Source organism: Protopterus annectens, chromosome 9.part0 (genome assembly GCF_019279795.1).
Source record: "Protopterus annectens isolate FY-2018-M chromosome 9.part0, PAN1.0, whole genome shotgun sequence".
Lineage (NCBI taxonomy): Eukaryota > Metazoa > Chordata > Ceratodontiformes > Protopteridae > Protopterus > Protopterus annectens.
Genome location: NC_056743.1, coordinates 1,232,335,796 through 1,232,357,300, shown reverse-complemented (window position 1 = coordinate 1,232,357,300; position 21,505 = coordinate 1,232,335,796). Strand labels below are relative to the sequence as shown.

Here is a 21,505-nt window from a genome sequence, read left to right as displayed (position 1 = left end):
AAGATTTTTGCCTTTAAGCTTCCGTACAAGGAATAGTGATTTAAAATAAGAGCTATTTTTAATTACCACGACCAAGGCGTGGGAAGGTTGTTTACCTCACGGCTAAGGTAATAAAGTAATAGCACAAACCAAAGTATCTCGCACTTCTTTTACTACGCCAAAACAGACATGGGGTACTGAACTTTTGTCAATAGAGTCACACCTGTATGCGCCTTTCATAGGGCGGAGAATTATCTTGCGCAAGCGCAGGAAGATAATTAAGAAGGGAAGTGTTTATCTCTTGGTAAGAGTTTAGTTTGTTGAGACTAATTCAGAGTGGGAGTGTGGTCAGTGCTATAAAACATAGGAATTTGTTTTGGGTTTTATTTAAACGGTGACAGTGTTTGTTTAGAGGATAATTTGAAAATGGCGTGATGTGACAATCTGTTAAAATAGGTAACGTGAGTAAGTAGCTTATATTTATTTTTTAATGTGTGTAGTGTAAAATTTGCTTTATACTTTTTGGTAATTTCAGTATAATCACAACCGGGAGAGCGGAACATTGTCACACAAATGTCAGATTGTAGACTACGCATACCAGGAACAAACTGGTAGCGCACGTAAATGGGTTGAGATTATCTGGAAGGAAATTGTCCGGAACAATACGTTCTTGATCACGGAGTTTAAGCTATTAGTAACGGAAACTTAATAGGACTGGGAAGTAATGCTTCCCTTTTAAAGTGATGGTTTGATACTTCTAAATGTACGAGTAGATGTAGGTTTTAGGCTTTTATGGGGTATTTTGAGGGCTAATTGGAAGTTGTAGTTTTGTGGTCGAGTATTCCAGGGACAAGCGTAACTCGACTCAAAAGACCAAAAAGAAAACGGTTACACCTGATGAGTCCAGGAGCTGCACGTAATATTACTAAGCTTAATTTACAAATGTATGAGGAAAGTAAAATCCGCATTCCACATTTAAACTGCGTTAGCAGTAAATGGACTGAAACCTGGCAAGAAACCTTCACTTTTATTCTTGCTTGATTATTTTGTAGAACTGGTGTAAGAAAGTTACGTAGCCTATCTTTAGATGTAAGGAGTCTTTTTGCCATACCTTAAACTGCTGACCCACGCAGGAGGGGAAGTAGTATTTTGTGACTTTTCTTACACTGCGAATCCATCGCAGCCCTCTTGTAAGAGGAGTGTTTTAAACTTGGATTGAGAACTTTTGTGCCAAGTGGTAAAATACTCTTACCACTTCGATATCTGAATTGTTGACCCATCGTTCAAAACGTAGTTGTCTCCTAGCATAAGCTAGGACGTTTTAGTGTTTAAACTGAGTAATAGTAATGCGGATTAAAATTCTTGCACCTGTTTTACAGCAAGCACACACTTTTCAATACTGGTACAGCGCATTTCGTTTTTGAGTTATCTTTGATTTGCTAACTGCTTCTGAAAGTGCAGCCTCAATTCTTCAGTACAAAACATGTCCTTTCCTTTCTCTGAATATTGATTTAGTAACTTTTCAGTACTGGGCTTTTTTTAGGTAATTATTACGTTTGTATTTCTGTCTGTCTTGGCAGCCAGGGCTGGCCTAGGCGAATGGACTCCATAGAGGCCCCTCCCACAGCAGCACCACCACCATCCAGCCAATAACCCCATCCCTGCTCTACCTTCACCATCCATATTACTTTTTTCTTCCTTTTCTCCCAGTTTGCTTTACTGTTCACTACTACTGTATTTATTCAACCCATTTTAACTAAACAAGACTGCTCCAGGTAACCATGTGTGAAACAACCAGTCGTGGCCTTAGGTCAACTGGTGCCCTAGGCAAAAGGGCTCTATGGTGCTCCCCCCACACCACCCAGTGTCCCCATCCTGGTCTACCTACACCAAATAAATACTGGAAAAGTGCCCCTGCTACAGCAGCGCCCTAGGCGGCTGCCTAGTTGGCCTATGCCTAAGGCCGGCTATGGAAACTACATTTAGTTGAGGTTCTAGATGCTCTGAGGTTCTTTTTACATGTTTTTTAAACAACCTTTTCATCTTGTAATGGCCTGAACAAAAATTCAAGGGAAGAAATTCAGTCCTGCTCATTAACCCCCCCCCCCCCCCCGAATCTTTAACACACTGACTCTACTGTAATAACGTCAGTGGAATTAAATGCATTAAGCTGAATGTTCTTAGTGAGTTAGTTAACTGGGTTGGTTCAACTGGGCCATTAGCCCATTTTCAGTGGAGACTTGAGGAGAAAAGCCCCAGTTACAATTTATAGCAAGTTTTATATTGACTTTCAGAGATAGTAAAACTACTAGCAATAGAAGCAAAAAATGAAAAGCATGATAATTTATTTTATTTTATTTTATTTACATTTGTTGACTGGGAGTGTCCGACTGGACGTAGGTGGATTTTCAGCGGAGGCCCGGGGAGAAAAACTCCACAGTTAAAATAAACTGACAGTTACATTGGAGTACATGGCGATTAACAATATAACATGGCAAGTACAACATATTTACAGATTAAGAACATATTTACGGATTAAGAACATAGTACATCAGTAGAAAACTAGAATCTTTATCTGTGAAGTACATAACGGACATTAACAAATGTTATAATAAGTTCTTGCTGTATAATAAGTACTAGGCTTATGAGCATCTGAGCTTGCTATAATCAAGGTAGTTGGAGTGGAAAGAAAGGTAGTGGTTGGATGGGGTGGGTGATTTTTAGAGTGGGAGTTGCAAGGGCATAGCCAGCATGTTTTTAGGTGTGCTTTTAGTAAAGGTTTGAAGTGGGTGCATGATGATACGGAGGTAATTGTGGGTGGGAGGGAGTTCCATAATTTGGCTATGATGCAAGAGTTATTGGCTTTAGTAATCTGCAAGTGATTTTTGTTGCTGGATCTTAGTGGTCTGGTGGTGCGATAGGGTTGGAGTAGGTTCTGGAGGGTTGGGACATTTAGTGGATTGTTTACTAGTTTGTGGGCGAGTGAGAGTTGATACCATTGAAGGAGGTGAGGGAGTTCAAGCCAGCCCAGTTCAGCAAGTGAGACAGTGGTGACTACGGTAGGATGCCCCTTTTGTTGTAGCGGGTCTCTAGCTTGTTTAGATCGCATTGCCTTAGGTTGGTATATATTGGAGAGGCATAAAGTAGGGTGGAGATAAGGTGGGAATTTGCTATTGAAATCTTTGGTGAGAAGTTGCTTATTTCTGTATAAAGCTCCAAGTTTTTTGTGGACTATATATATATATATATATATATATATATATATATATATATATATATATATTTTTTTTTTTTGGGTATGTGAAAGACAAACAAAAATTTGACAATGTCCACTCCTAGCAATTTGGTGAATTCAGTTGGGTATATAGTGGTGTTGTCTTGCTGTGATGTTAAGTGAGTTGTTTTGAGTATGATGGGTTGGAAGATGAGTAGTTTAGTTTTGTTTGGGTTGAGTATTAATTGGGCATCGGATAACCAAGTTTCAACAGAGGAAAAGGCTTCCTGTGACTTTTTGCATTTTGGGTAGGGACTGGGCTGAGCAGATGATGGTTGAGTCATTTGCTTATTGTATGAGTGTGCCATGTTTGGTGGCAGAGGCTAGATTATTGGTGAAAATGGAGAAGAGTAAGGGTCCAAGGATGGATCCTTGGGGAACCCCTATGGAGACAGGTAGTTGGGGAGATGTCATTCTGCCATACAACGGATTGTTGGCGGTCGGACAGGTAAATCTGAAACTAGTTGGTGACTGAGAAGGATAGGTTACTGAGGTCCGAGATAAGTTGTTTGTGTGGGACCATGTCAAATGCTTTAGGTAGGTCTAGGAAAGTAGCAGAGGAGAGAGTGCCATTGTTTTTATGCAGAAGGATAGTGTTGGTAAAGGTGAGTAAGGCAGTGGTGGTGCTATGGTTTGGTCAGAAACCATGCTGAGTATTGGAAAGGAGGTTGTTAGTAAGGAGGTAGTCTGAGACCTGAGTGTATGCATCTCTGTAGTATTTTGAAGAGTGGAGAGAGAATAGCTATGGGGCGGTAATTGGTTAGTTCTGTGGAGGGTCCGCCTTTGTGGAGGGGAATTATGTTATACTTTCCGCAGTGTGGGAACTTAACTTTCTGACAAAGATCGGTTAATCAAGATAGATACTGGGTAGGCCGGAGCATCAGCTACGATTTGTAGGTATTCACTTTGGAGGTTGTCTGCTGCTAATTTGGTGGGCTTAAGTTTAGTTAAGAGTTTTTTATGTTGGAGGTAGGTACATGAGAAAAAGAGAAGGCAGTGGGGAGATTACTAGTTGAAGGTGTGGGTTGGAGGGGAGGAGGGTTGTGTTTATTGGTTTGTGTGAAGTGTGTGTTGAATGAGGTAGCAATGTTTTCTGAGGAGTGAGGGATGTTAGGAGGAGGGGCACTGACTTTACCTGGGTGGAGGATGGAGTTTATGGAAGACCAGAATTGTTTGGGGCTGTGTTGGGAGGAGTCTAGGGCAGACTGGTAGTACTGGAATTTGTCCTGTTTTATTAGCTTTTTGACTCTATTGCGTAGTTCTAGAAATTTCTGTCTCGTTGAGGGGGTTTTGGTTTTGCACCAGTGCTCCCAGGCTTTATCCCTGTTTTTCATTTCTGACTTAGTGGTTTTCTGTAGCCATGGGGAGGGTTGTGCTTTGGTTCTGGAAAGTCTTATGGGGGCATGGTAATTAAGGATGCTCAGGAAGGTAGTATTAAAATTCAACTGAGTCAAGACTGAGGTACTTTAGAGTATGCCAGTTACATTCTTTGAGGAATGAGATGAATGTGAGTGGGTTAAAGTTTAGTTTTTACATATTTAATGGTAGATGACAGGTTTAGCTTGGTATAGGTATTTTTTGAGTAGGAATGTTGGGGAGTGATCACTGAGGCTATCTGATAAGCAGCCTGTTATATATGACTGGGGGCTCTTGCTGACCACTATCCAATCCAGGGTAGTGTGCTTGCTGGAGTTTTTATTTATCCTGGTTGGCGACTGGACTAGTTGGGTGAAGGTTTACATGATTGGGTTGGATGGTTGCCAGAACAGGATTGCCAGTCAATATTGAAATCACCTAAAATGATAGTTTCTTGGGGGAGATGGGTAGACCAGCTGAGGAGGTTTTCTAGTGGAGGGATGTTTTGGCCAGGTGGGAAGTAGCATCCAATTATGTTGATGATTTGGTCATGGTTTATTTTGAGGTTGGTATATATTTCTTCATTGCCTGTTTGTGGAGCTGATGATTTTAAGATCTGGATGTTTAGATGCTGTTTAAATATTATAGCTACACCGCCTCCTTTCTTGTTTAGCCGGTCTACTCTTAGTATGCCGTAACCTGTAGGGAGTATTTGCTCACTAGTAATGTGAGGTTTTAGCCAGGTTTCTGTCAGGATGACTGTATCTGGGGAGTTTGGATATACTTCTAATATTTAGGCTTAGTAGAAGGAAGTCACTTGGCTTTCTGTTGGCTGTAATATGGAAGAATTTGTGGTTCCTAGTCTGATTGAGGATTGGGGTTGGAGATGGTAGGGCCAGGGTTGGGGTGGATGTCTCTACTTGCGGCTAGTTTTGATATGCATGAGGTTATTAGTTTTCTCAGTTTTTGAATGTATTTGTTTATAACGGAAACTTTGATTGTGCTCTGTGGGTAATGGGTATGGTGGGAGGGTTACTATGTTAAGTTGTAGGGGATGCTTTGTTTGAGTAATATAGTTGGTAAAATATGTGGGGGGTACATAGGGATGGTTCTTGAGTTGGTGGGAGGGGAGCTGAGTGAAGATGAGACATGAGTGGTGGTGTGAGTAGTAGTACAGTGGTAGTGGTTGAGTGGGGGAATGACAGAGCTTTGGTAGGATGCAAGATATGCAAGGAGAGTGCATGCAGCGAATATAGGTAAGGTATGCTTGTACATGTTAGTTGAGGAGGTGTGATAGTAGTGGGAAGATGGGAGGAGGTAGTGTTGGGTTAACACTGTGGTTGGCTATTGGGAAGATGGGAGGGGTTTGTGAGTGTAATAAAGGTGGGACCACTGGGGGTGGGAGGGAATAGGGTGCATGGTGGGGAGCGAAGCTGGTAGAAACCCTGTTAGTTGCTCTTATGAGGGGGCTGGAAACACTCTGGTAACAGTTAACTGATAAATGAACATATGATAGTGACAAGGGTGGTTGTAGTTTTAAAAATGGTGCCTGCCCACAGGTATTATTTATTAACTTTGGGATTGTCTTAAGGTAATAAACAGGGAAGGGGGGGAGAACAAGGGTGTGAGCAGGCAGTTATTTGTACTGCTGCTAATGAGCCAAAACAGGCAAGTTTGTGTTTAAGAAACAGTTTCAGAGCAGTCCTTGGTCAATTGTGATTAAGTCATTTCTTAAATAAATAAATACACACACAGTAAAGTATAATTTCCCTTAAGAGCACACACAGATCAGTCAGTCTGGGGCTGGTTTCTCCCTTCTCTCCATGTCCCCAGTAAGACTCCCCACTGGCACAGCTGTAGGGTCCAGACCTTAGCCTAGTGGGCAAACTTAAAACCTCCAGCACCCTCTGTCCAACCAGTGCTTCGTGTCCCTGCCCAAGTAGCTGACACACACACTTTGAGATGGAGTTCTATACATCCACACAGATGCTCCTGGGGAAGGCTGGCACAGGTTTTCCAGCTGTGCCCCTTTTACCCAGACTATATACAGTAGTACCACTTGCCACCACCCACTTATTTATCAGCTGCTAAAACACCCTTATGAAAGGGTGTCCAATAATACTGTGCAATATTATAGCAATAACCCACGCCTGGGTGTGGGTAATGCTGGATTTACCCACAGTTGGCGTGGTTTGGTCCCGAGGGCGAAGCCCGACCAAAGCCAACCGTGGGTAAATACAGCATTACCCACACCCCGAAGTGGGTTATTGCTATTATACCATGACATTATTTAAGAAAAGAAACTATTACTTTTCTTAAATAATGGCATAGTATAATGCCTGTTTACTGCCCTTCCGCAGATGTCTGGCATCCGCAGCAGTTCTGATGTACTGCGCGCCTGTGCAGTACATCAGAGCTGTGGGCAAAAGCAACGGAGAAAGCAAGATCTCAGTTGCCTTTTTTTATAACTGTTTTCGCTATGTTAAATCCCGTTGCTTATTTTAAAACTGTCTCGCTATGTTAAACCCATTTAACATAGCGAAACAGTAAAAAAAGCAACGGAGATCTTGCTTTCTCCGTTGCTTTTTTTAAAACCTGTCTCGCTATGTTAAACCCATTTAACATAGCGAGACAGTGTTTTAAAAGTAGAGTTATACTAATGGAAAAAAGTCCGGGCGACCGGACCTTTTTCCATTAGTATAACTCTATTTACAATGTGCATGCTGGCCAATCAGCATGCACACTTTGGGGGGGGTCATGGTATAATATCCAAATGATGAGTGTGACTGAACAGCAAGGCTACTGGGAGTAGCTTTGTACAATATCACTAAATACATGCTATGTACTCTTAGACGTTAAATTATCTCTACACAAAACAGACAGTTGAAAGGTTTAAAAATATTTAATAAATCAAAACACACTACAATGCGTCTTACTACATAGTGCTAGTCAAGAGTTCAGACATCACAGGAAAATGCTTAAAATAATGCAGTAGAAGAGTTCTGACATCAGTACAGAAAAGACTAATCTAATCTTCCTAGTTCCTAGCTATATCTAGGAGAAAACACAGTTCTAAAATAAACTTGCATATAGAACACAGGCAGAGCGGTGGTGAGTTAGATGTTCTCAAGACAAATGCTCTCATTATTTCTGTCCTTAAATTGATATGTCAGTACTGCGGATTAATTTTGGATGACATCATTTCTTTCTGGTTCCCAGGTTAACAGAAACTGTGAGGTTAATAGCCCTTTTGATCTTGCAGCTGGTCGGGAAGCCAGAGCAATATAAGAAATATACATGTAAATTCTAGCCATTAACTCTAGCCTCAAAACCATAGGCATAATGCCTCCCTCTAGACATCTCTGCTCTGAGTTTTAGATCAAAGAATTTCAAAATGTTTGACTTGTCAGCTTTCTTACAGCAGAGTGCACTGTTGCATTTTTTCAGTTCAACATCCAGTGCAGTCTCTTCACATTTAAGAGAACGAGCCTGTGGCTTGCATTACTATTTACAAATGACGAGAATTCTATCTGGCAGCCTTCACCTTTCTAATGGGATGCTTGCAACAACTTGCTCAGCAGTCCACAAGACATCCAAGATAGATGGAAGGAATACTTCCAGCACCTTCTAAATGAAGAAATCCTCACAGAAGCTGTACTGCCCTGTACACAGCCTATGATGAAAGAATAGGAACCCACTCCAGAAGAATTGAGAACAGCATAAGACATGGAAAGCAGTAGGCTCTGACGTCACAGCAGATATGATAAAGATGCTGGGTGAGATGGGGAGAAATGGCTCCTGAGGGTACTCGTAATACTATGGAGAGAGAGAAGTATTCTCGATTCCAATAAGTATACTAGTGCCAGTGTGTAAGAACAAAGGGGATATTCACAACTGTGGCCAATACAGAAGTATCAAACTCCTGTCGTATTGTGTGAAAGTCCTGGAGCAGGTGATTGATAAATGAATAGAATAAAGTAAGATGGGAGATGAGCTGATTGGAATAAGATCAAGATGCAGCACAACTGACCCAAATATTGCAGGTGAAACTGATGGGTGAGAAGAAGCTGGAGATGAGGAAAGTGCCCAAATGGGCTTTCTTAGACTTTGAGAGAGCCTATGATAAGGTCTCAGAACTGATTTGGGTAGACCTGAGGTGGTTCGGTGTCCCAGAAACATTGTTAGAATTAATGCAGGTTATATACAAAGATCCAGTGACTCAAGTACCAAATTGTGTCTGGTCTCACTGAGATGGGAGTGTGCATGCATCAGGGTTGATCTGAGCCCATTGCTTTTCATACTGGTGATGGATTAAATTAGTAAACGGGTTAGCGGGGACAGATCAACAGAAGTGCTGTATGCAGGTGATGTGGCATTACAGGCAGACCCTGAACAAGAACTTCAGTTTTGCATACCATTCACCTATTGCTTGCTGAAGAGACACAGGATGAAACTAAGTTACAGATAAGATGGGTAAACCTGAAGAAATAATATACCCAGCTCCCCGAACAAGCTACCATGATCTGTGTACACCTCCTGAGGAAGGCTGGTTTTAGACTAGGTGGGGCTCGAGGCAGATGCAACTACTATGCTTGTCAAAATAGACTTGTACAACTTTGGTGTGTAGGAGCCACAAACCTCCACAAGTTGTGAAGATCTGGATGTTGTACTGTATATTTTATACCTTCTTAATTGTTTTGACAGAAACCTTAAACTGAGCAAATCAGAAAAGGGTTATATAGTTTCATCCAGAAAGCCCCCCCCTCCCAAACGGGCAGCCATAGCCACTTCTGTGTACAATTCAGACATCCGATTGTGATGGAAAAGGATGGCAGTGTAATGTAGTTCATAGAGTTGTCGTACATTAAACGTATTCCAGGTTTCAGATTAATCCTGCAAAGCCAGAATAATGAGCAAGCAACAGCAGGCAGCTAGGTATCTTCCTGTACAGACAGCTGTAACAGTTAGATACTTTTTGTGTACATGTCAAATGTCTGGATCAGTAGTCCATCTTACTTTTATATAAATACACTAATTCTGAATGCCAGATAGTGACTGTTTAAATTGAAGAGGTCAGAAAGAGGTCAGTTTCTTTGTTGCTCCAAACCCCACTCTGCAGTTACAGCTACATCTGTATGCACTTCATATGTTTCAGATAAATGACCGCCACTTATCATATTCAGCTCTGTTAACTTCCATGCAAACAGTAGCCAGATATTATAATGTATTCCCAGTTGCTTCACAGAAATCATGTCTGCAAACCCACATTAGTCCTGCAAAGCTAGATAGTGCCTGTATAAAATGATGGAAAAAGAGGTTCAATTACTATCCATAAACAGCCCCTCATCTGCAGTTATAGCTAAAAGTCATAGCCATGTGTTGCATTTGACAAAACTTTAAGCACCCAATAGGATGTGCAGTATTTGACAAAACTTTAAGCACCCAATAGGATGTGCAGTAGTAAGCCCCACATCCACCTACTAGTCAGTCACACCCTCCATTACTTTTGTATAAAGACAGGTGGTTTAATTTCTGGGGGGGCTGCTGTCATCCTTGCTCCTCCACCACAGGATCATAATGTTTTAACCGGGTGCATTAGTAACAGTTGCCATTGTAATACATGGTGGGGGTGCTGGAGGAGAGAAGACCCCTTGCTGCATATGGACATTTCTTTCTTGTCATCTTATCAGTCATTCAGAGCCACTTCCAAGTCTGTGAGAAAATGGTGTGGCGTGTTTAAAGTAAGTCATCACTTGTATCTCAGCTTTGTTGCATGGAAACAGTGTTGCATTTAAAGTGTTAACAGGCTACTTCACATAAGTGACACTAATCCTAAAAATGCACAATAGTCCAGCAAAGCCAGATGGTGTTTCTTTAGATAAAGTAAACAAGAGGGTCGGTTACCTTCTGCAGGCGGCTCCCACCTCCATTCTGCATTTGTAATTAAACATGACATCAGCTTTGTTCTATGGAAACAGTAGCTACATACAAGTATTCTAAGTTCCCCTTACACAAATTGCAATAATCCTGCAAATTCAGAATAATCACTCTTGAAAGACACCCTGGCTTTGTTCTGTAACTGTCCTGGATAGACCTACAAGGTATAACCTTATCTATCCAGTTACTCCTTGCTGTCCCCTCTAATCCTACCAATGCACATCTCCTGACTCTATTCTCCTAAGTCTGTCTTACTGATGTATGATGATTTTACCCATGTGCTTACTGTAGTTGGATAGGTAGTGTCTACATTACCCATCATTCTAATATGTATTCATCCTGGAAATGTTAATTTCATCTGTATGCTTTTTTATATATGTGTGTGTGTGTGTTTTATTTATATATACATGTATACATACAGTTTTTCATATTTGGAAATTCTAAATTCCTTTTTGTTAAGTTTGTCTTTTGCATAATATTATTAGCCTGTGTAAGCTTTTTTTGAATTTTTGTAAATTTTGGTATATGTATTGAGCTTTTTGTATATGTATTAAAAACTTTTGTAAGCTTTTGGAACTGGAGCTTTTCTCCCCGGGCCTCTGCTGAAAAGGGACGTGTCCAGTCGGACTTTCACTGTTAACAAATGTAAAATAAAAAGTAGTTATTAGTCATATTCCCCAAAAGACAGGACATCATTTTATATAAAATTTTTTATTGACACACTTTCTGGATTGAAGCACAGAAATGCAATATCTAAGATTATTACTGGACTGTAATCCTCAGTGGTTTATAAGGTTAAAAATATAGGAGGGGTATGCCTGTTAACCACTTGACGCAAGAAACCTGGACAATGTCAAAATTAATCGGATGGGGCAAAATTAGGTCCAGACTTAAAATATTCTTATAAGTTTAGGAAATTGCTGGAAAAGGCTTTGCATTAACATGCATTTTTTTTGAGGGATGTGGAGTCTGAAACTGAAATGCCTGTTGTTGTATGTGGTAAAATAGGCATGTTTTGTCAAATTAGGGACAGCTGAGGACTAACCAGTGCCCAGCCATCCAAAAGATCTGGTTGTTTGCTTATAATAAACAAATGCAAATCTCCCTCCCCTCTCTCACATAGACTTTATGCCATTGCCAATTTTCTCTTTGCACCATTTCTCACTCTTGAATTTTTTTTTATTTCTTCTCCTGTTCTCCCCCCCCCCCCCTTTAACCTGCCTGATTCATTGTCTTTGGAGGTCATGGGTAGTAGAAGCAGGAGGCCAACAGATAGGCAAAAACTACAGAACTTCCACCCTAGGGTGCCTTGCCACTTCTCTAGCAGGGGAGCTTTTGTGGTACTTATTCTTTGTAGTAAAGAAACCATTTCTTTTCTACAGAAAAATACTAACCCGAAAAGCACACCTGCTAGAGTGATGCCATAGGTGGCCGCCAAGTTGGCTTATGCTTAAGAATGGCTATTTTGGCAGCAACTTGCAGCCTTGCATACAACCATACCTCTTGACTGTCCAGATTTTCGCCTCATATTTTCAGTCTGTGCCTCCTAAAATTGTTAGTTTTCTGTCTGCCTTGGATGACATGATGGACAAGCCTTGCTGTTTCACCAGAGATGGTTTGCACCTGTCACCCCTAGGCTTTCGAATACTGGCCAAGGCTCTTGCCGTCCCCATAGTGCCTTTTTTAGGCAAGGCTCCAAGGACAGACCAACCAGCACAGGTAACCAAAAACTAAGGGTAATGCTACTCAATGCCAGAAGTCTCAACCTCAAAATGCATGCACTCGAGGCACTCCTCAGTATGGAGAAAATCTATGTTTGTGCAGTGACGGAAACCTGGTTCAAGGCTCCAGAGAGCACCCCAGCACTACCAGGTTACAATTCATATACCTTCCGGCCTCAGTTACCGGATCGCAGTACAAAGGGTGGAGGTGTATCCATATTCATCAAGGATACCCACATTGGGTGGAGGTGTATCCATATTCATCAAGGATACCCACATCTCCAGGTTAATGGTGGAACATGATGCCCCAGAGATCATCCATGCTGCAACTATCAGCAGGCAAAACCACTTTTTGGATCGTAGCCTGTTATAGATTACCCACCATGTCCCAAGATGCCCACTCAGCATTCCTTGAGGCATTAGAAAATATAAAGGTCCTACCAAACACCATAATTTTGGGTGATTTCAACTACCCTGGTATAGACTAGATGAACTACCAAAGTTCTAACTTCTATGCCCAGTGTTTCATAGAATTTATAAATTCAAATGCCCTTGAACAACTGGTATGCTCTCCCACTAGAGGGGACAACCTATTGGATTTAGTCATCACAAATATGGGCGCCCATTGTACCACACCCATTATCACTCCCTCCCTGGTCAGATCAGACCAGAAACTGATAACCCTGGGCATCCTCACCCCTCCACCTCCCCCAGTCAAAGAAACCATCGTAACAAAACCTTTCCAAAGCAAGCTTCTAACTACTTGTCAGAAGTGGAAAGCTTCACTATTCCCTTGCAGAAGGATAATGATATCCAGGATGCAGAATCCTACACCAAGGTACTTTTTATATACATCTTCAGGATTGCATGGACCATGCTATCCCATATAAAACCAAGACTCCTTCCTCAAGCAAGAAGAAACCAGTCTGGTGGACCCTGGCCATAAGCAAACTATACAATAAAAGGAGGAGACTTGTACAAAAAAAGGCCAAATCTCAAGTAGAAAAATCATCCCTGATCAGCATTAGTAAGAAATTGAGGGCCCTCATCAAGTCAACTAAAGCCAATTTCAAAAATGTTGCCAAGCATAACCATAAGGCCTTCTATGGTTACATCAAAAACCTAAATGGCAATGCTCAGGTCTGTTCTGAGCTAGTACAAAATGGAACAAAATACACTGACCCCACTGACATTGCCAACATCTTGGCTGACAGGTTCAGTGCAAACCCCCCCCCAACCACCTGCAGGGCCTATTACTATTCCAGGAGATTGTGTAACTCCAATTATTACTGATACGTTGGCTAATAAGACTCTATCTAAAGCTAAAAACACTGCCTCCATGGGACCAGATGGTGTCCCGGGCTGTCTCATACCTGAGCTCCAAAATGAATTAACCCCGCATCTGAATACCCTGTTCAGTCTCATCCTCTCGACAGGCTATGTGCAGTTAGAATGGCGCACAGCAACGGTGGTTCCGCTGCATAAGGGTAGGCCCACAACCGACCCTGGGAACTACCGACCAATAAGCCTGACCAGTCTGATCTGTAAGGCAATGGAGTGAATCATTATGGAACTCATAAATGGAGAGATTGGGAACCTCCAAACACTTGACCCCCACACAGTTCGGATTCGTCAAGGGCAGATCATGCCTCCTGAACCTGGTGGACGACTTTGAGACAATTACTCAGGCTGTAGATAAGGGAAGGGAGGTAAACGCTGCTTACCTTGACCTTGCTAAAGCATTGGACACCATTCCCCATTCGGGTATTATTGATAAACTCACCAACCTGGGCATAAGCCCTTGCGTCACAAGATGGATTGCAGACTGGCTCTGACAGATCTCACAAAGTAAGAGAAGTGGGATCTATGTCTGAATCCAGACCAGTAACGAGTGGTGTGCCTCAGGGCTCTGTCCTGGGGCCCCTCCTGTTTGGCATATACTTCTCAGAAGTACAGGCAAGCACTGAAGGGCTGTGGCTGACCAAGTTTGCGGACGACTGCAAACTGGGTGCTATAATAGTCTCCTGCCGATATGGATATCCTCCAGAAGGGCCTTAGTGAGACTGATGCATGGTGTCAAAGCCATGGTCTCAAGCTAAATGCGTAGTAATCCCCTTTGGAAAAAGAGTACTCGCGAACTACCACATAGGATGTTGTTGTCGTCGTAGTTTCTTTTGGCTTTTCCCGGTTAAGGGTCGCCACAGCGGAACTCCGGTCCGCTAATGATTGGCAGCAGACTTTTACATACCAAGATGCCAGCTCTGACACACACCATTCAACGAAGGTATGCCCATTCTACACAAGACGCTTTAGCTGAGTATCGAACAGGACAATGTCTTACTGTAAGGCGATGACGCTACTGCAGCACCACCACTGCAGGAGGTAACCCCCTGAAATTTGAAGTAATAAGGGATCTAGGGACCCTAGTAGATAGTCAGCTTTCCTTTGATAACCATGTTGCCATGGTGGTTAGAAAATCCTTCTGTGTGACCCATCTGATCACGAAAGGTCGCATCAAGATCTAAGGATGTAGTGGTGCCCTCTACTCTTCCCTCATCAGACCCATTGAGTACAATGCACCAATTGGAATGTACCTGGCTAGGCATCTCCAGCAGCTGGTGGGACCACAGAGGTACCTCAGGGTTACTGGCCTCGAACAGTTGCCCTATGCAGCACGATTGAAAAAAACTAAGGCTTTTCTCTCTTGCATACCACCTTCTCAGAGGCTATCTCGGTCTAACATACAGAGCCATGTCCAACCCAGAACTGTTAAACATGCTCCATCTTAGCTAAACCAAATCTACTTGAGCTACACACTCTAGGGATATAAACCTCAGCACAACAATGAATAGAACATGCTGGAGGGATAGATTCCCCTCGCAGAGACTCCCCTTGCTATGGAACAAGGTCGTGATCTACATAAGACAGAGCCCCTCACTATCGCTCTTCAAGAGGGACCTTGACGAGTGGATGGTTAACAAAGTTCACACCAGGGATCTTACAAACAGCTCTACTAGATAGGGGCCAAGGGTACTAGCTGCTAGATCAAGGGCCTATGGAACTAACCAAAGGGGCAGTGAATACTGCACAATGTGTCTGGGCTAATATATGCCTTCGGGCAGATAGCCCAGTACCTACATATGAACCTAAGTCACTGAGGATTGAAGCCACTAAATGACATAAGTTTCAGACTTCTTATCCTTCAGAAAATGCAGGCAGTGCAGGCTAACACAAGTCCTGCTATTTTAGCAACTTTAAGTTTATAAAAGTGATTTTAAAATGTGTCCATATTTTTGGCATTTATCCTTATGTTAGGCTTTGTCCACATTTCTTATGCTAACAAGTTGAGAGGTATGAAAGTAACATATATATTGCTTCATATTCACAGACTGATTTCAGCATGGAATGACTCTGTATTTTTTAACTTCAACACTTAAGTGTACAACAAGACCTTTCACTAAGAACCAGGTCATCTTTATGATGCAGATTAGAAAGTGGTACAATATTTATGTTGACAGTACTGATGCAGCAAGTTAGTTCAGCTGATGTTTGTTTGAAAGATCACTTAGCATTTTTAGCTCTAGGTGTATGGATTAAGAGCTCGGTAATCTTTGAGTTGGATTCGTTTGACAGGTGGATTAACATAGTACTTGAAGGGGAAGAAGACTGGTCAACTCAAGGTAGTGGTGTTTAGACTGGTCTGTTTCCAGTGGTAGCCCTATTAACCAAAGTTGTTAATGGTGTAGAACACTGATACAGGTGGCCAGTTTTAGCCTCTGCCCTGAAGTACAGAAAGAATACAGTATGAAAAATAAATAGTGTAAGAATATTAATCAAATAAGAATAGTCTAAACTATTCATGAATACATGGAAATTAGTTGCTGAAGGCCATTGTAAAAGCTGGTAAAATCTATACTGTTATGGGTGAGAGCAAGACCGGTGAAAAATCTATACTACAAAAAGAACCAGAAAGGGAAGCGTGTTACCAAAAGTGCAAAAAAAAGGTGGTCCTTCTACGAGTGTAATCCACAAACCAAGTTAAGCAAGGCAAGCAATCCTTTGTTGAAAAACAAGCAGGTAGTAGTACTTCGAGTATAATCCACAAACCAGGCTAAGGAAGGTGAACAATCCTTTATTTAGAAACAAATAACGTAAAACACTACAAAGCGTTTTTCGTTCAGCACTGTGACTGAACTTCTTCAGACAAACACTAGTGCTTCCAGCAGCTTGTGTTTAAATAATACATTAATTATGATGTCATTAACTTCTGAGTTAATTGGATAAATTGATTTAACTTGGTCAAAAAACCAAGCTCTGTTTCTTGTATATACAAACCTTAAAGAGCACAAGGACATAAAAAATGTTTGACTCTTCTCCATCACATTTCGCATTTCAAATGCGAACCAACAGTGGAGGCAATAATAAACAAAACACTATATCATATAAAATTTAGGAAACAAATCTACATTAAGCTTCAGAAGTTTGTTCATCAAGACAAACAGCTGTTTCGCTTTCATATAGTATTCCATCTCATTGACAAATTAAGTCAAACTAATAATTTTTCTAATAAAAATATTGATTTAAAATCATTAAAAGTATATATAAGTGAATATATACAAATAAATACCTAAAACATGTGTATTATATTACAAATGGTAAATTCTGTTAATTCTACCCTACTTGTCTGGATTTTCATTGGAAAATAACCCCACACTATGATGTTGGCGTTTCTAACTGATAATTATACAATTTTACTTAAAAAGAGTATAAATAATCAAACTAATAAAAGTAAAAATAAAAATGAATACAATAATAAGTATTAAAGGGTAGTGTAAATTTTAATTGTTCAAACTCTTAGCCTGTTTACCTAAGTAAACTTTTAAGTTTCAGTATGCAAGTGATAGAACTTCATTAAGCCCTGGGTCCCTACAAGCCATTAAGCGGAGTTGCCAACTTAACTCCTTCTTTTCAAGTTGTAACCTTAGCAAGTTTTCATTCGCCATATTCAGGACATCCATCTGGACTTGGTCAATGGCCATAAATTTAAATGTATGACTTGTGTTTGATGTACAATGTCTCGCAAGGGCATTCTCCTCTCTACTTTTCTTAATGGCATAAATATGCTGGTACACTCTATCTCTGTGGCGTCGGTCCGTTTTCCCTATATAGAATGACGGACACTGTTCACACTGGGCTAAGTATACTACCCTCTTACTATTACAGTTAAGTGTTTTTAATGTTATAAGTTTCTTTCCTGATGGTAAAGTTGTCCGCAATTGTTATGTGGGCACAGTATTTACATGATCCACATTTGTTGGTGCCCCCCTTCCCTTTGTTTACTTTCAATTTCCTTTCTAGTAGTTCTTTCATATTTATATGTAATAATAGGACTGAAATTAAGGATTTGTGTCACCTTTTTGTCTAATGATAAACAGGACCAATATTTTCTCACTGTTTTACAAATTTCAGGTGCTTCAGGACAGAAGGTAAATACAAATGCTGTAGTAAAGTTTCTATTGTTTTCTGTAATGGCAGTAGAGGGCGTCTGAGTCATTAGTATTATTCGCCCTCATACTATGTGCTTGGGTGTCAACTTGGTCTGTAAAATCAATTACAGATCGCGTTTTCAAAATAGCTTTATAAATTCCTTCTCTCCTTTTCAAAGTGACTTCTTTGAAAATTCCTTCCAAAAATGTGTTGGGGTAACCTCTATGTGAAAACATCAAATAAAAGTTATCACATTCAGTGTCAAAGTCCTCGTCTAAGGTGGTCATTTTAGCTGCCCTCACAAGTTGCCCCTTCACCACAGATTTCTTTTGGTGAAGGGGGTGTAGGCTAGAAAAATGGAGGCAAGTACTAGAAAAGGTACTTTCTATGGATTCTTGAAATATATCCTCCTTGGGTCTTGTTGAGTTCGGTGTCAAGAAAACATATGGTGGTTTTTTGAAAGTTCATAGTGAACTTTAAAAACCTTGTGGTAGTATTGAAGTACTCGACTAATTCTTCTGCTTCTTTTTCTTGTCCCTTAAGTAAAATAAAGATATCACTGGTATTTGGAACTGTTCATAATTCCCTCCCCCTTGACTAAAGCCTCAGTTCCAGCTGAATAAAATGCTTCACTGTGGGGATGGTGTTCTTTTGGTGATGTGAAGTGTTTGTGTCAAAACGTACCTTTTGGAATAGTGGCCAAAAAGTTCAACTATGGTCTCAGACCATGACACATTTTCCCACATGCGTTTGGGAGACTTGATGCATTATTTTGCAAATTTTAGCTGGGTATGGATGTTTGTGTGTAAGAAAAGGCTTCTGTCTTGCAACCCTACCCATAGTCCAGACATGTGGAGGAATCGGGAGATTGTCGAATGTAGTACACAACCAGTACTTGCCAGAAATTCCTGCAGCTCCTTCAGTGTTGCTCTAGGTGTCATGGCAGCCTGCCTGACCAGTTTTCATCTTGTCTTTTCATCAATTTTGGAGGGACATCTAGTTCTTTGCAATGTCACTGTTGTCCCATATTTTCTCTACTTTTTGATGACCGTCTTTACTGTGTTCCATGGTATATCCAGTGCTGTGAATTTTTTTGTACACTTCTGACTGATACATTTCAACAATGACACCCCTTTGATGCTTTGTAAGCTGTCTGCGAACCATGGCTTTTGCTGCAGCAGGCAACTGAGTTAAATGTCAGGAAAGTCCTACTAGGACAGCTGAACTTTATTTGACGTTAATCCATCTCTTTAATTGATGGCAGGTGTGTACCCAAGAAGACTGAATGATGTAATTAAATCAAAAGGTGCTTCAACAAACTATTAGTTTAAGAGTGTGCACAGACATCAAAGTATTAGTTTGTGTGCACACTTCTACAACCAGCGTATTTTTATTTTTTATATTTTTTCCCTAACGGATTTGTTTTTATTTGAATTGTATGGGTTATAGGTCACATTAAAGGTGCTTGAGTTTTGAAATGATTTATTGTGGTCTCATTTTTTTATATCACAAAAACCTGGCATTTTAACAGCGGTGTGAACTTTTTATGTCCACTGTACACTCGAGGAATCAACTTGTAGGGATAATTGAGGCATTAGGAAAGAGGCAGCTGCTCCTTTCTGTAGTGTAACTGTCAAGTTAGACAGTAGTTGGTCTCTTGTTTCAGTGATAACTGATTAATGGTGTGCATGTGGGGAGGAGGGGAGAAATAACTCAATTTTTAGAAGGCTGTTTTTCTAGACTTGTGATTTTTAACCACTGCAGTAGAAGTGTGTACTTTGCATAACCAAAAGCTACCTTTTGGTCTGTGAATACTACCTTGGTTATGTCATTTGTCTGTGTGCATATAAAGACGTCCCTTGGTGACTGTTTTGATTGTCTTGTTGAAACTTTTGTCCATTTGCTTAAAGACTATATTAAGTTTTGTAGTCTTAAAGTCTTTTTTGGCTTTTCCCGGTTGGGGGTTGCCACAGTGGAACTCTGGTCCACTCATGATTGGCAGTGGGTTTTTACAGTGCCGAGTTGCCAGCCTGCCCAACCTTCAACGAAGGTATGCCCATTCATGCTCGCACCTACCTGCATGTCTTTAGTGACCCTCGACCGTGGGGAGGATATGCAGACTCCACACACAAGGCGCTGCAGACGAGAATTGAACAGGAGAACCTCTTGCTGTGAGGCAACAACGCTAACTGCTGCACCACCCCGGGCCCAGTTAAAGCTTTTTAGTAGACTTTCTAAATCAGACCATTATAGCTGGTAAAGGGTAGGGGATTAGCTTTAAAGTACTTGGGTATTGTAGATTTTTATAGATACCAAAGGTTTGGACTAGGAGTTAAGGATAGGTTTTTTTAACTGAGCAGGGGGCTTGACAATGTGTGGCATTGGTAACTTTTTAAAATGTAGGGTTGTAAAAATCATCACTTGGATTTCTGCTATAGGAAGTTTTGACTAACTTTTCACCAAAAATATTCACTGCAAATACTGAAGCAGAATCCTCTTCTGTGTGAAGGTGCTGGGGAGATGACTTTTAAGAAACGCAATGTGCGTAGAGAGGAGTAATTGGAGAGAGAGAAACAAAAAAAAATTTAAGAGCTCCACTGATGGGTGCATATAGTAGAAACATGGAATGGAACAAGGTTGTCATGGGAAATAGCGGAGCTGCTTGTTATAACACCTGTTTTATAGATGAGCTTTGTAATGGCTGCCACAGCTTAACCTGTAAAAGAAGGCAGGTGTGCATTGTATATATAGAATTTGGTGAAATCGTTATAAATCTATATATTTTTTTCTTTTATAGGTGAGACCATCTTATTGCAGAAACCTCACGTGGAAGGCAGTGCATCAGAATATTTTACAGGATACAATCTGCTAAAAGCTTTGAAACCTACATAGAAGAAATGGGTATTAACACACATGCAGCTGAAGCATCCCTGCAACTTTGTTAAAAGTGGAATTTGAAGCAATCCTTTCAGAAATGCACTCTGTACAGTTAATGCATACTCTTGGATGTGTCTGACTTGCATTTTGAGCCCGTTTGAAGGAACATTATTAAGGAATTGATTTATGTCCTTTCAGTTTTGGATATTTTTTTAAACCCTGACATAGAACATTGACGAACTGTGTCTGATCACTGGTTTTAGAATTTTCTAAAGAACAAAATGAAGTACAGGTGACTTGACAGCTGTACATAAGCAGGAGGGAACAGATGGTCTTACCTGCTTTTTGCATTTTTACTCAAAGTAGGATAGTCTTTGGTCTATTCCATGAAAGTACTGTAAATTGTCTTGGTCTTAAAAAAAAATTACATTAGTATTGATGTTTTTTGAGGAATTGACCTTTCTGGAGCTTTCCTTTAAAGTTATAAACTGTATGTCGCATGTGTCTTCTGAAGATGAAGGGATCTGTTAAAGAGCAGCAGAAACGTCCACAGATTATTCACAGTGGTCACTTCATGGTTTCTGAACCACATACAGACCCAGATCCTACACTGACTGGACTTGAGGTACAAGAGTCAAGTGGGACTGTGCCTGGATCTGCAGATGGGGATGATGGCACTATTGGGATACCACATTTGTCAAGGGAAGGCTATGATTTTGACACTGTGAACAAGCAGGCCTGCCAGACTTATCGCTTTGGACCACGCAGCACAGGGTACATGAATATCGATGCCTCCCTAACTAAGCTGTTTGAATGTATGACACTTGCATACAGGTGAGGGCCTAGTGCAGTTTATTGCATTTTGGAGTTTTAA

At 40.9% G+C, this 21,505-nt stretch overlaps 1 long non-coding RNA gene across 1 annotated transcript; it reads left to right on the top strand.

Moving 5' to 3' along the window:
* The first annotated feature begins 289 nt into the window (after positions 1-289).
* On the top strand, positions 290-21,265 carry LOC122811963. Its single transcript, XR_006366319.1, has 2 exons — positions 290-444; positions 20,552-21,265. It is a non-coding gene; the product is annotated as an uncharacterized LOC122811963 (long non-coding RNA).
* The last annotated feature ends 240 nt before the right edge of the window (positions 21,266-21,505 follow it).